The sequence below is a fragment of the Hylobates moloch genome, unplaced genomic scaffold, assembly GCF_009828535.3.
Source record: "Hylobates moloch isolate HMO894 unplaced genomic scaffold, HMol_V3 SCAFFOLD_18, whole genome shotgun sequence".
NCBI classification, from domain to species: domain Eukaryota; kingdom Metazoa; phylum Chordata; class Mammalia; order Primates; family Hylobatidae; genus Hylobates; species Hylobates moloch.
Window position 1 is genome coordinate 2,511,547 of NW_026652293.1, and position 11,622 is coordinate 2,523,168.

Genomic DNA, 11,622 nt, shown 5'->3' on the forward strand with positions numbered 1-11,622 from the left:
CTGGGGGGTGACTGCGGTGGTGTCCAGCCCCGACCTGAGCCCCAGGGGCAGGAGCAGCAGTGAAGGCCCAGTTCATCCTCAGACAAACGGGGAGAAAGGCAGCTCCTGAGACCTTTCTGGAGGTGGCCCAGGCCAGCCCACCAAGGCTGGGCGCCTCCCTGCTGGTGTGGGGAAGCCCTCCTGGGTGTTTCTCTGCGTCCCTTTGTCTTGAACACCTCCAAGGGCAGGCCGGGGCAGAGCCCTACTTCCCCCACGCTCACAGAAACTATAAATGAACAAGATCTTGTCTCTATGCCACTCCTTGGCTCAAACCTGTACTGAGTCTCCGTGAGTGACTGTGAATGTGTACGTGTGCCATGTGTCAGCCAGTGTGGGGTTGTGTGTGAATGTGTGTGTGGGTGTGTGTGTGCGTGTGAGTGTGTATGTGTGAATGTATGCATGAGAACACGTGTGAGCATGGGGTGTGTGTGTGTGAACACCCGTGTTGGTGTCTGCAGTGTGTGCATGACCTATGTGCAGCAGTGTGTGGAGGTGATCCTGTGTGTGGTGAGTGTGGGTGGGTGTGAACGGGTGTCTATACAGCAACTGTGGGTGTGTGAGGAGGTTTCCCAGCCTGCTGGGCCCTGTGTTCCCCACAAAGTCCCCTTGCAATTGATCCTGGTGCTCTCCTGGGGCCACGGTTGGTGGGATGCAGAGATTATTTCCGGAAGGTCCAGAATTCTGGAGCTCTTTCTCCAATTGCCTAGAGAGTGGATCCTTTGTGGCTAAAGGGACTGATGGCTTCCTGCCTTTGCCTTCTGCCTCTGACTTCCATCCCATGAATGTGCGTGTGCCTGCAGGTGCACACAAGTGCACTGTGTAGTCACTGCCTGTGGGACCCTGGGGGAGTCTGTGGAGCTGACCCCAGGCCCCAAGCCGCCAGTGTGAACAGTGCATACGTCTCACTGTTGTTGGTGAGGGCGGTTTCAGCCTCTCCAGATATAGGAGACATTTGCCTTTGAGCTTTGTCAGGACTTTGAGTCCCTGTCAGGCTCCAACAGGGACACTGGCCTGCAGGCAGGGCGTTGCCTTGAAACTGAGAGCACAGTGTGGCCCCTCAGGAATCAAGCCCACTGCCTGGGCCACTGAGGCCTCTGCTTCCTCTCAGCCCCACATGGGGTATGTTTGGGCTCTGGACGTGGGAAGGGCTGGCCCACAGAGCCCCCAGCAGCTTCTTCCTCCTCTTTGGTTCTCCAGCTAGAGACTCCTGTACACCAGAGTCTTCATGGGCCTAGGTGGGTCCAGAAGCCAGGCCTTTGGTGGAAGAACAGAATTCCTTTTGGATTCAGGCAGGGTGAGAGGATCCTGCTGGGGATGAGTGTGTCTTGGTAACAAAGCAGACTTTCAGCTGCGTAGGTTCCTGGGGCCTCAGCTCAACCCTCTGACCACACAGGGCAGAGGTGAAGGGCTCAGCCTCTGGGATCACACAGATCAGAGTTCAATTCTGGGCTCTACCACTCACTGTGCTGTGGGAAATTGGACGAGTTACTTCATTGCTCTGAAGCTCAGTTTCTGCAGCTGTACAATGGGTATGATACTACTTAGATCGTAGAAGTGTTATGAGGAGTAGTCCATCTTTAGAAGCATCTAACATTTGGGAGATGGAGGAGACCAATGACTTGTGAGGACTGTGGCAGGAGGGACCTGGGTGGGTAGACACAGATGCCTCTGTGTCTGGGAGGCTGTAGACACCAGGCAACTGCATTCCCCTTATTCTCTCCATGCCTCACCCCAAATACACTGGCCTGGGGTGTCCAAGCTAGAAGGACCTTGGACACTACCCCCGGCTGAAAGAAGTGTCAACCTACTCCTCAGACACAGGGCTGGTACTAGAGTCCTGCCCTCCAGACTTGGTGGGACTTTACAGTGATTAGGAGGACCACTTCTGGAGTCCCTCTCAGATCCAGATTCAAATCCCAGCTCTACCACATCACTTCACCTCTCTAATCTTGTTCTCTCGTCCGTAAGATGAAAATACTACTAGGCCACATCTTGGAGTCGTGCTGGTCAATATGGTAGCCACTGGCTATGTGTAGCTATTTATTTATTTATTTATTTATTTTCGAGATGGAGTTTCACTCTTGTCACCCAGGCTGGAGTGCAATGGCGTGATCTCAGCTCACTGCAACCTCCGCCTCCCAGGTTCAAGTGATTCTCCTGCCTTAGCATCCCAAGTAGCTGGAATCACAGGCGCCTGCCATCACACCCGGCTAATTTTTGTATTTTTAGTAGAGACAGGGTTTCACTATGTTGGCCAGGCTAGTCTTGAACTCCTGGCCTCAGGTGATCTGCCTGCCTCAGCCTCCCAAAGTGCTGGGATTACAGGTGTGAGGCACTGTGCCCCACCATGTGTAGCCATTTAAATTCAAGTAAAATTAAATAAAATTTAACATGCATTTTCTTAGTTGCACTAGCCACATTTCAGATGCTCAATAGCCACAGGTAGCTAGTGGTCACTGTTTTCGGGCAGTGCAGACAGAATATTTCCATTATTTCAGAGAATTCTATGGGCAAGTGTGGCCTCCAAAGGTTGTTTGTGAAGACAAAATGAGACAATGCAGATCAAGTGCTGGGCTCGGAGCCTGGCTCTGCATCAGTGATGCCGGCTGTCACTGTTGTTATCAGAGCCTTTTAAGGGGTTCTCCTTCCAGCTAAAGGTGGCCTAGAGATCAGAGCATTCCTTGGGACCATGGCCACGCACGGCGACACATCCCCTTGAGCCACACTCTGAGACTGGGAACACATTGTTCGACCTCTGTGCTTTCCTGATGAGTCTGAGGCCCAGAGAAGCAAAGTAACTTTCCCAAAGTCATCTGAAAGAACGGAGGCCAGAATCCTGTTTGCTGACCCTCGCCCAGTGCCCCATTCTACTTTCCCTGTTCACAGGCACTCAGAGCAGGCACACCAAGATTATCTTCTTAAAAAAAAAATAGATTTTTAGGACCCACCTGAGATAGAGTGAGCCAGAAGTCACAGGGTATGGCCTGAGGGCTGGTTTGTTTGTTTGTTTGTTTTTTGAGACAGGGTCTTCCTCTGTCATCACCCAGGCCCGAGTGCAATGGCGCAAACACAGCTCACTGCAGCCTCGACATCCGGGCTTAAGCAATCCTCCTGCCTCAGCCTCCCGTGTAGCTAAGACCACAGGCACCACCATGCCTCGTGGCTAATTTTTTAACTTTTTGTAGAAATGAGGTCTCACTTTGTTGCCTAGACTGGTCACAAACTCCTGGCCTTAAGCAATCTTCCTGCCTTGGCCTCCCAAAGTGTTGGGATTACAGGGTGTGAGCCCTTGCTCCCGGCCTGATATCTGCTTTTTTACTAAGAGCTCTAGATGCTTTTGATCGTTAGCCAGGTTGGGGCACAGTTTGAGGGGAACTGTGTCTCCTCCATCCTCTGCCCAGGACTTTGTAGGTCTCAACAGGGAGTGCTCATCACATGCACCAGCCTCCCAGGGTCTGACTGGCTCAGGCCCTTGGTGGAGCAAACGAGGAAGCCGTGGCCTTCCCCCATCCCCCAGGCTCCCCTGAGCTGGCTTCCCCAGTGTGCCCTTCTTCCACCTCGCCACACACATCAGAAATCCTCAGGAAAGGCAAGTGAGCGGGGACCTTGGCCTACTCCCACTGGATGTGCCACAGCAGCTGCTTTCACCAAGGTGGGTCAGGCTGGGGCCGAGGAGGCCAAGAGAGTGTCCAGGCCTCAGCCCAGGGCTCCCTCAGGGACTGTTTTTGGCCCAGACACCTTGATTTTGCCTCAAGCAGGTTAGCCCTCGACAAGGGAGCCAAGTCCCTCCAGCTCTGGCTGCCAAGGAGGCCCCACAAGATGGCCGCCAGCCAGGCCTTAGTGTTACTTGGCTCGGGAGGACTGCTCTCTCAGACAGGAAGTCTTTAATCTCCACAACAGTGGTAATCAAGAGTTCGGAGAGTCCAGCTTCCCATTCCAGGGGGCTCAGTGGGATTGGCAATCCTGCCCTTTGCAAGGAGAGCCCTTTCATCTGAACACACCAAGTGTCTTGTCATCCTGGGGCCTGGGAACAGAGACAACAGGGCTGGTGTCTGCCTCCTGTGTACGTGCAGCTTAGCTGTCGCTCTGAAAACTGGTCAATGAAGCAGGGCTGTAGGGGGCTTAGGCTGGGGGTGGGCAACTGAATGGCCCATAATCACTGGCGGTGGCCCTTTCTGAAAGCTTCCCTGCTCTCGACGACTGGCTGCAGACCCTGCCCCATTCCTGTCGGGAAACTCACAAGAGTGGGGATTCTCTTGGGATGCGGTGGGAATTGTGTCTTCTCCATCCTCTGCTCAGGGCTTGGTAGGTCCCAACAGAAGGCTTATCACGAGCACCAGCCTGTTCCCTCACCCCAGAGAGCAGAGCCCAAGGAGACTCTCTTCTGGCTCATGCTGAGAGGGGGTGCAGGCTCAGAGGACTGTGGGTTCTGACACCCACTCCCCAGAGAAACTGACATGGAAGATATTTACGGGGGTTAAACTACCCCTCAGGGTGCATTCACTCCTTCACACACTCATTCATTCAGCACGTCTCTACTGAAGGCTTCTTATGTTTCTAGTCCCTGGGAAACTGTGGTGAACAAGAAACATAGTCCTTGTCCTTGTGGAGCTTACATTCTTACAGGGGAGTGGAGAGATAGAAAATAAATGGAAAAATAAACAGAGATATATATATATATATATATACACACCCATACCCACACAAATATAATGCAACGTTGAGTTAGAGAAAAGGGCTATGAAAAAAATTAAAGCAGAGTATAGACAGGAAGAGGAAGAGCTATTGATTTCATTTTTTATTTTTTTCTGTAGAGACGGGGTCTCACTATGTTGCCCAGGCTGGTGTCAACCTCCTGATCTCAAGCCTCCCAAAGTGCTGGGATTACAGATATGAGCCACTGCACTCGGCCAAATGGCTTTTGTTGATTTCCCCAGCCAATGGCACTTGGGGAAACTGGCTGAAGGACTCATCCCACCTTTTCAAGCATGTATTAAAACATCCTTGACTCACCATTGTCCCCACCACTTGCAGCATCTTAGAAACCAAAAGTTATGCGTGGGTGCAGTGGCTCATGCCTGTAATCCCAGCACTTTGGGAGGCCAAGGCAGGTGGATTACTTGAGGTCAGGAGTTTGAGACCAGCCTGGCCAACATGGCAAAACCCCATTTCTACTAAAAATACAAAAATCAGCCAGGCATGGTGGCAGGTGCCTGTAATCCCAGCTACTCGGGAGGCTGAGACACAAGAATCGCTTGAACCCAGTGGGTGGAAGTTGCAGTGGGCCGAGATTGTGCCACCACACTCCAGCCTGGGCAACAGAGTGAGACTCCATCTCAAAAAAAAAATAAATAAAAGAAATCAAAAGTTAAAATACCCATTGGAGACCCCTTTTTCATCTCCTCATAATTCCCTCTGTATATTCCTTTCTTGGGAGTTGAATATTCCCATATCTAAATTTACCAACCACAAACCACAGAACTTTTATGATGTGATAGAAATTAGCATGTTACGTCTGTTTCCTTTAAGGCCACTGCAGTCAAATCTGGGGCTGACAGGAAGTTCTGCTCACATGGCCATGGGCTTGATGGCAGGAAAGTGTCCTCTTTAGGCCACTGAAAAGTGTTCCCTTTAGGTTCTTTTAATTTCCACTCTCCTGACCTTGGAATCAGCCTGCCAGGCTCTCTCCTTTCAGAAGGACGGAGTGTACAGGTGTAATGTGCGAGATAGGAAGATCTGCCCTGAGGTCACTCTGCTGGTTCTGATAACGACGGGTACCATAGACCGATAGGTGTTCAGTCAGGGCACACAAGGCCATCCTTCGCCAGGAAGGCAATGGGTGTGGTGGACTTAGAGGCAGAGATGTGGCTGGAGTCCCCGCTGCCCTGTGGCCTGGAGGCAGTGTAGGCTTGAGAGGCAGGCAGACCCACGCATGGTGCTGCCACATCCCAAGCTGCCCAGCCCCTTTGAGCCTCAGTTTCCTCATCAGTAAAGTGAGGACCTTTAACTTCCTGAAAGAAACTGTGAGGCTGGGTGCAGTGGCTCACACCTGTAATCCCAGCACTTTGGGAGGCTGAGGCAGTTGGAGCACCGGAGGTCAGGAGTTCAAAACCAGTCTGGCCAACATGGTGAAACCCCGTCTCTATTAAAAATACAAAAAATTAGCTGGGCATTGTGGTGGGTGCCTGTAATCACGGCTACTCAGGAGGCTGAGGCAGGAGAATTGCTTGAACCTGGGAGGCGGAGGTTGCAGTGAGCCAAGAGTGTGCCACTGCACTCCAGCCTGGGCAACAAGAGGGAAACTCTGTCTCAAAAACAAACAAACAAAACTGTACGCAAGTCCCTGGCATCTGTTAGATACTTGATAAATGACAGTGGCTACAGCTCCTTGGACAAATAGCTTAATCACTCTCAGCTTTGATTCTTCATCTGTGAAAGTGAGATATCAATATATCTGTCTCCCGGGGTCATTATGAGGATGAGATAATATGTGTGAAACTGCCCGTCACAGGGCCTGGCACTCAACATATGTTTAATCTACATTGGGAGCTCGTCCCAGAGTGAGTCAGTGGCTGGGTAGGTGTGGAGGGGGCATTCATAATGGCTCAGTAGCCTTTCACATTGCAGGTGATGGAGTCCTTTTTCCTGTGCCCAGCTTTGTCAATGAAGAGAAGGTAAGAGAGGGGAAGTGGGGGGAAAGGATTTTCTGGATTTTTTGCTGCTTTAAATTCTGGCTTCAAAATTAGCCGGGCATAGTGGCACGTGCCTGTAGTCCCAGCTATTCGGGAGGCTGAGGTGGGAGGATTGCTTGAGCCCAGGAGGTTGAGGCTGCAGTGAGCCAGGATTGCACCACTGCATCCCAGCCTGGGTGACAGAGCGGAACTCTGTCTCTTAAAAAAAAAAAAAAAAAAAAAAAAAATTCTGGCTCCAGAATTGGAATTTACAACACTGGTAATATACCAGCCAAACAGATTACATACTCAAAAGAGGGTGGGGTGGCACGAGACCAGGGTTGCTCAAAAGTGCAGTCTCATAGCCTCCACTTCCCCTGTGGGGAGCTGGCTCTGTGTCCCAGGCTCACCATCAGCCCTTCCATCTGCTGACTCATGCTCTCACAGCCCCAGCCCAGGACCGCTGAGTGCCTTCAGGGAGGCCTATTAATAGCCTCTTCCTGGGACACCCATAGTGCCTTTCTCTAAGGCAGTTTGACTACAAGCCTGCTGCCCTACCCCTCATTCTTACCCCCACACCACCAGCACGCTCCTCACAGACCCTGAAGTAACAGTGCTGGACACTGACTGCTGCCCAGAGAGTGCTGGAGTTTCCATTCTGTCACTTCTGGATGTGTCAGCATTTCAAAATGGTGGCCTGTCAGTTTTGGTCAGAGAGCAAGGCCGAGGTGAAGCTCTTCCTACAGTGGTCCAGCGGGGTCCGCAGGATCTCCACCCAGTTGCCAGATGAGAAGCTGTCAGTAGTGGTGAGGAGGAGGATGCAGAACCCTTGAGGTGCTCAGCCTGCAGGGCAGGAAGCACAGCACCAGCCAGTGGCCGAGTTTGCACGGGAACAGGCTTTGTAGGCCCTGGGCATTGCTCACTCCAGGGTATAAGCAGAACCCGGCCTGGCAAACAGGTCAAGGGCTGCAGAGAGCATCTGGGCTGTGTGTTGTGAGGAGGGCCGTGGCTGCCTCTCTGGGCATAGCCTTCACAGAATGACCCGCTTTGGGAGTGTCTTCCGCTCCCACAGTGACTGGGTGAAGTAGAATCCATAGCAGGACAAGTTGAGGCCCCCTGGGCAGGCTTGAAGAGGTAAGAAGCGGCCCTGGTTCTCAGTCACTGTACTGGGAGACTCCCTGCATGCTCTCCATAGGGACATCTTGTATGTGTGGATGAATAAGACAGCCCCATATAGTACAAAGAACGCGTTTTTTCATCTCAGCTTTATTGCTCATAAGCTGTGTGATCCTGGTCAAGATACACTCCTCTCTGAGCATTAGTTTCCTCAGCTATAAAAAGATAGTGCAGAGGCCGGGCGCGGTGGCTCACCCCTGTAATCCCAGCACTTTGGGAGGCCGAGGGGGGCGGATCACAAGGTCAGGAGATCGAGACCATCCTGGCTAACACGGTGAAACCCTGTCTCTACTAAACATACAAAAAAAAATTAGGCGTAGTGGCGGGCGCCTGTAGTCCCAGCTACTCAGGAGGCTGAGGCAGGAGGATGGCATGAACCGGGGAGGTGGAGCTTGCAGTGAGCCGAGATCCCGCCACTATACTCCAGCCTGGGTGACTGAGTGACACTCCGTGTCAAAAAAAAAAAAAGATAGTGTAGAGCCTGGGCAACATAATGAGACCCCATCTCTGCAAAAAAAATTAAAAATTAGCTGAGCATGGCATCATGTGCCTATAGCTCCAGCCACTTGGGAGGCTGAGGACGGAAGATCGCTTGAGTCCAGGAGTCCAAGGCTGCCATGAGCCGTGATGGTGCCACTGCACTCCAGCCTGGGGAACAGAGCGAGACCCTATCTCAAAAACAAAACAAAACAAAAGTTTTGGACAGGGTGGGGTGAGTTCTGAGGTCTCTGCTCTTCCAGACCTGAGCTTCCTAGTTAATATCTTCAGCCTGTTCAGAAAATGTTGATCTGTTCAGGAAATGACAGAGGAGCAGCTAAAGAGGTCAGTAGACAAACAGGTTGCAGGAAGAGAAGGGGGAAGAGATTGAATTGAGGTCTTTCTCCCTCTCTCCCTTAGAAGTCCTCCCCCATCCCTTTCATTAGAAAAGCTTCCCTGCAGGTTCCCCACACCATCGCCCTGGCATGGCCACTGCTGCACAGAAAAACAGAGGCCATGGTGTGGCTTTTCTGGGCCTGAGACATGCCTTCCGCCATTAGACACTGTCAGCTGAATCTCTGCTTCCTCTTCCATTCCCCCTCTCACCCAGTTCTTCCCTTTTCCCCTAACTCCTTTATGCTCAAGTCAGGATTCAGAAGGCTCCCAGGGCATGGGAGGGCTTTGTGAAAAAGGGAGAGTGAGGTGAAGGGGGTCTCGGTGATAAACAGAAAGCTTGGCCTACAGGGACTCGGGTGCTGGGAAGAGAGGCAGAGAGAGGGAGAGAAAGCTTAGAGCTAGACGAGACCTTGACAGAGGAGGTAACCTCAGTGCTCCCCGTGACAACCATCCAGACCTGCGTGGTCCTAAATAAGTCGTCTGCCTTCATCTCTATCTGTAAAGTGGGCAAACCTGCCCTTCTGCCTCAGGAGGTTGGTTGGAAGCATCCACAGCCCCAAACAGCCTGATGATTTTCCAGCCTTGGCAAAGAGGTCGGAGAGAGGGAGGTGCAGCTGCCTCTGGCAGGGGGTGACCCTGGGGACCCAGCGGACCATGGGTTAATGGTTTGACTGCTGGGGTAGGAATAGCTCAGCCCCTAGCTCCAGGATACCTCAACACCAGTCAAGGGGAATCCAGGCTAAGATGCCCCTCCCCTGCCCCCTGAACTTGGCATGCAGGGAAGATGAAAGTGGCTGAAATGACTTGCTGGCTGGCGCTTCAGCCTGCACGTCTGTCTGGCAATTGGTCATGCCTGCAGAAGCCACCTTGCACACGGCCCCTGGATCCAGATTTCTACAAAGCAGTGCCAGGAAAACATGGGAGGGAGGTGGAGCATCTGGCTGATGAGCTCGCTTCAAGCCAAGAGGGAGTTTTGGTTCAAAATGGATTGTCTTTTGCTCTGTTGCTCTGGCATTAGTTTCCTAACTGTGAAAGGGAGGCTTTTGGCCAAAAAGTAAGTGTTCATAGAACAAATTGGTCGGTGAGGACTAACCCGAAATAAAGAGAGAGGGTAGTTTTCCTTTTCATCACAATAAATATGTAGTCAGCACCAACAGGAGAAGGGGCAATGTGCTAAGAGCACAGATTCTGGAATCAAACTGGTTGGGTGCAAATCACCAGCCCTCTGACTGGTTGTGAGTCATGGCCTCAACTTCCTCATCAGTAAAATGGGGATAAGGTAGATGAGGCTTTACACCGAGGTGTTTTTAATTGTTCTATAAAGCAGTTAGAGCTGTACCTGGTACATAGTAAATGCTCAGTAACTATTGCTTATGGTTATCATTTTATCATAGAAATTTAGTGTCATCATCTCTATTGTTAAGGAATTTTATAATCTAGTTGGGCTACTCTATGTATGGGATAGCCCTGCTCTGTCTGTGGAGTAGTCAAAAATAATAATAATACTAATGATCTAGTTAAGGAGATAAGAAACAAACATACAAAAAATGTAGATAACAAACATTTTTTAAAAAGATGAAATCTCACTCTGTCGCCCAGGCTGGAGTGCAGAGGCATGATCTCGGCACACTGCAACCTCCACCTCCTGGGTTCGAGCAATTCTCCTGCCTCAGCCTCCCCAGTAGCTGGGACTATAGGCATGTGTCTCCACGCCCGAGTAATTTTTGTGTTTTTAGTAGAGACGGGGTTTCTTTTTTTTTTTTTTTTTTTTTTTTGAGACGGAGTCTCGCTCTGTCGCCCAGGCTGGAGTGCAGTGGCGCGATCTCGGCTCACTGCAAGCTCCACCTTCCGGGTTCCCGCCATTCTCCTGCCTCAGCCTCTCTGAGTAGCTGGGACTACAGGCGCCCGCCACCGCGCCCGGCTAATTTTTTGTATTTTTTTAGTAGAGACGGGGTTTCACTGTGGTCTCGATCTCATGACCTCGTGATCCGCCCGCCTCGGCCTCCCAAAGTGCTGGGATTACAAGCGTGAGCCACCGCGCCCGGCCGAGACGGGGTTTCATCAAGTTGGCCAGGCTGGTCTTGAACTCCCGACCTCAAGTGATCCGCCCGCTTCGGCCTCCCAAAGTGCTAGGATTACGAGCGTGAGCCACTGAGCCTGGCTGATAACAAATATTTAAATAATAAACATTTCAATAGCTCCATATACAGCACACAGTGGGGTGTGTGATTGATGGCCAAATGGGTGGGACAGCATCCTGAAAGGCCAGGTGGTCTCGCCATGCCCACAATCCATTTCTAGGTTGCCAGGCCTCCCTTCTCTCAACCCATATATAAAGGGTACTCTAAAGGGGACTCCACAATCCATCACCTCCTGACAGGTGTTTGGAGCAGGGGCAAACACTTGACCCAGTGTCTGGCCAGCCATAGGCTAGGCAGGGACCCAGCATGGTCTAGTGTAAAAGGATTAGTGGTTCCCACTGGACTGCATCTAGGAAGTCTGATTTAGACCCAGGAAGAAAAATGAAACAATCAGCTGAGGGAACAGGATCTGGAAGGACATCCTGAGGTAGAAGTGGGGGTAACAGCCATCACAAGGGAACAGCAATGGTGAAAAGACTGCCTGTCCACAGAGCTAGGACAAGAGCAGGCACGCAGAGAGAGCATAGAACAGCATGTGGGGGCCACCAGAAGGCCTTTGATGAAAGGCAGGAAGGAGCCATTGGGGAGCTGCCTTTGTTCCCACTGGCCTTCTGAAGGAACTCGGTGAGTTTTTGATCCCAGTGACCAAAGAAGCTGGACAGCTATGCAGAGAAGGCAGGGGGCGTGGAGGGCTGCAGGAGTTGTTGGGGGCTGCAGGGGGC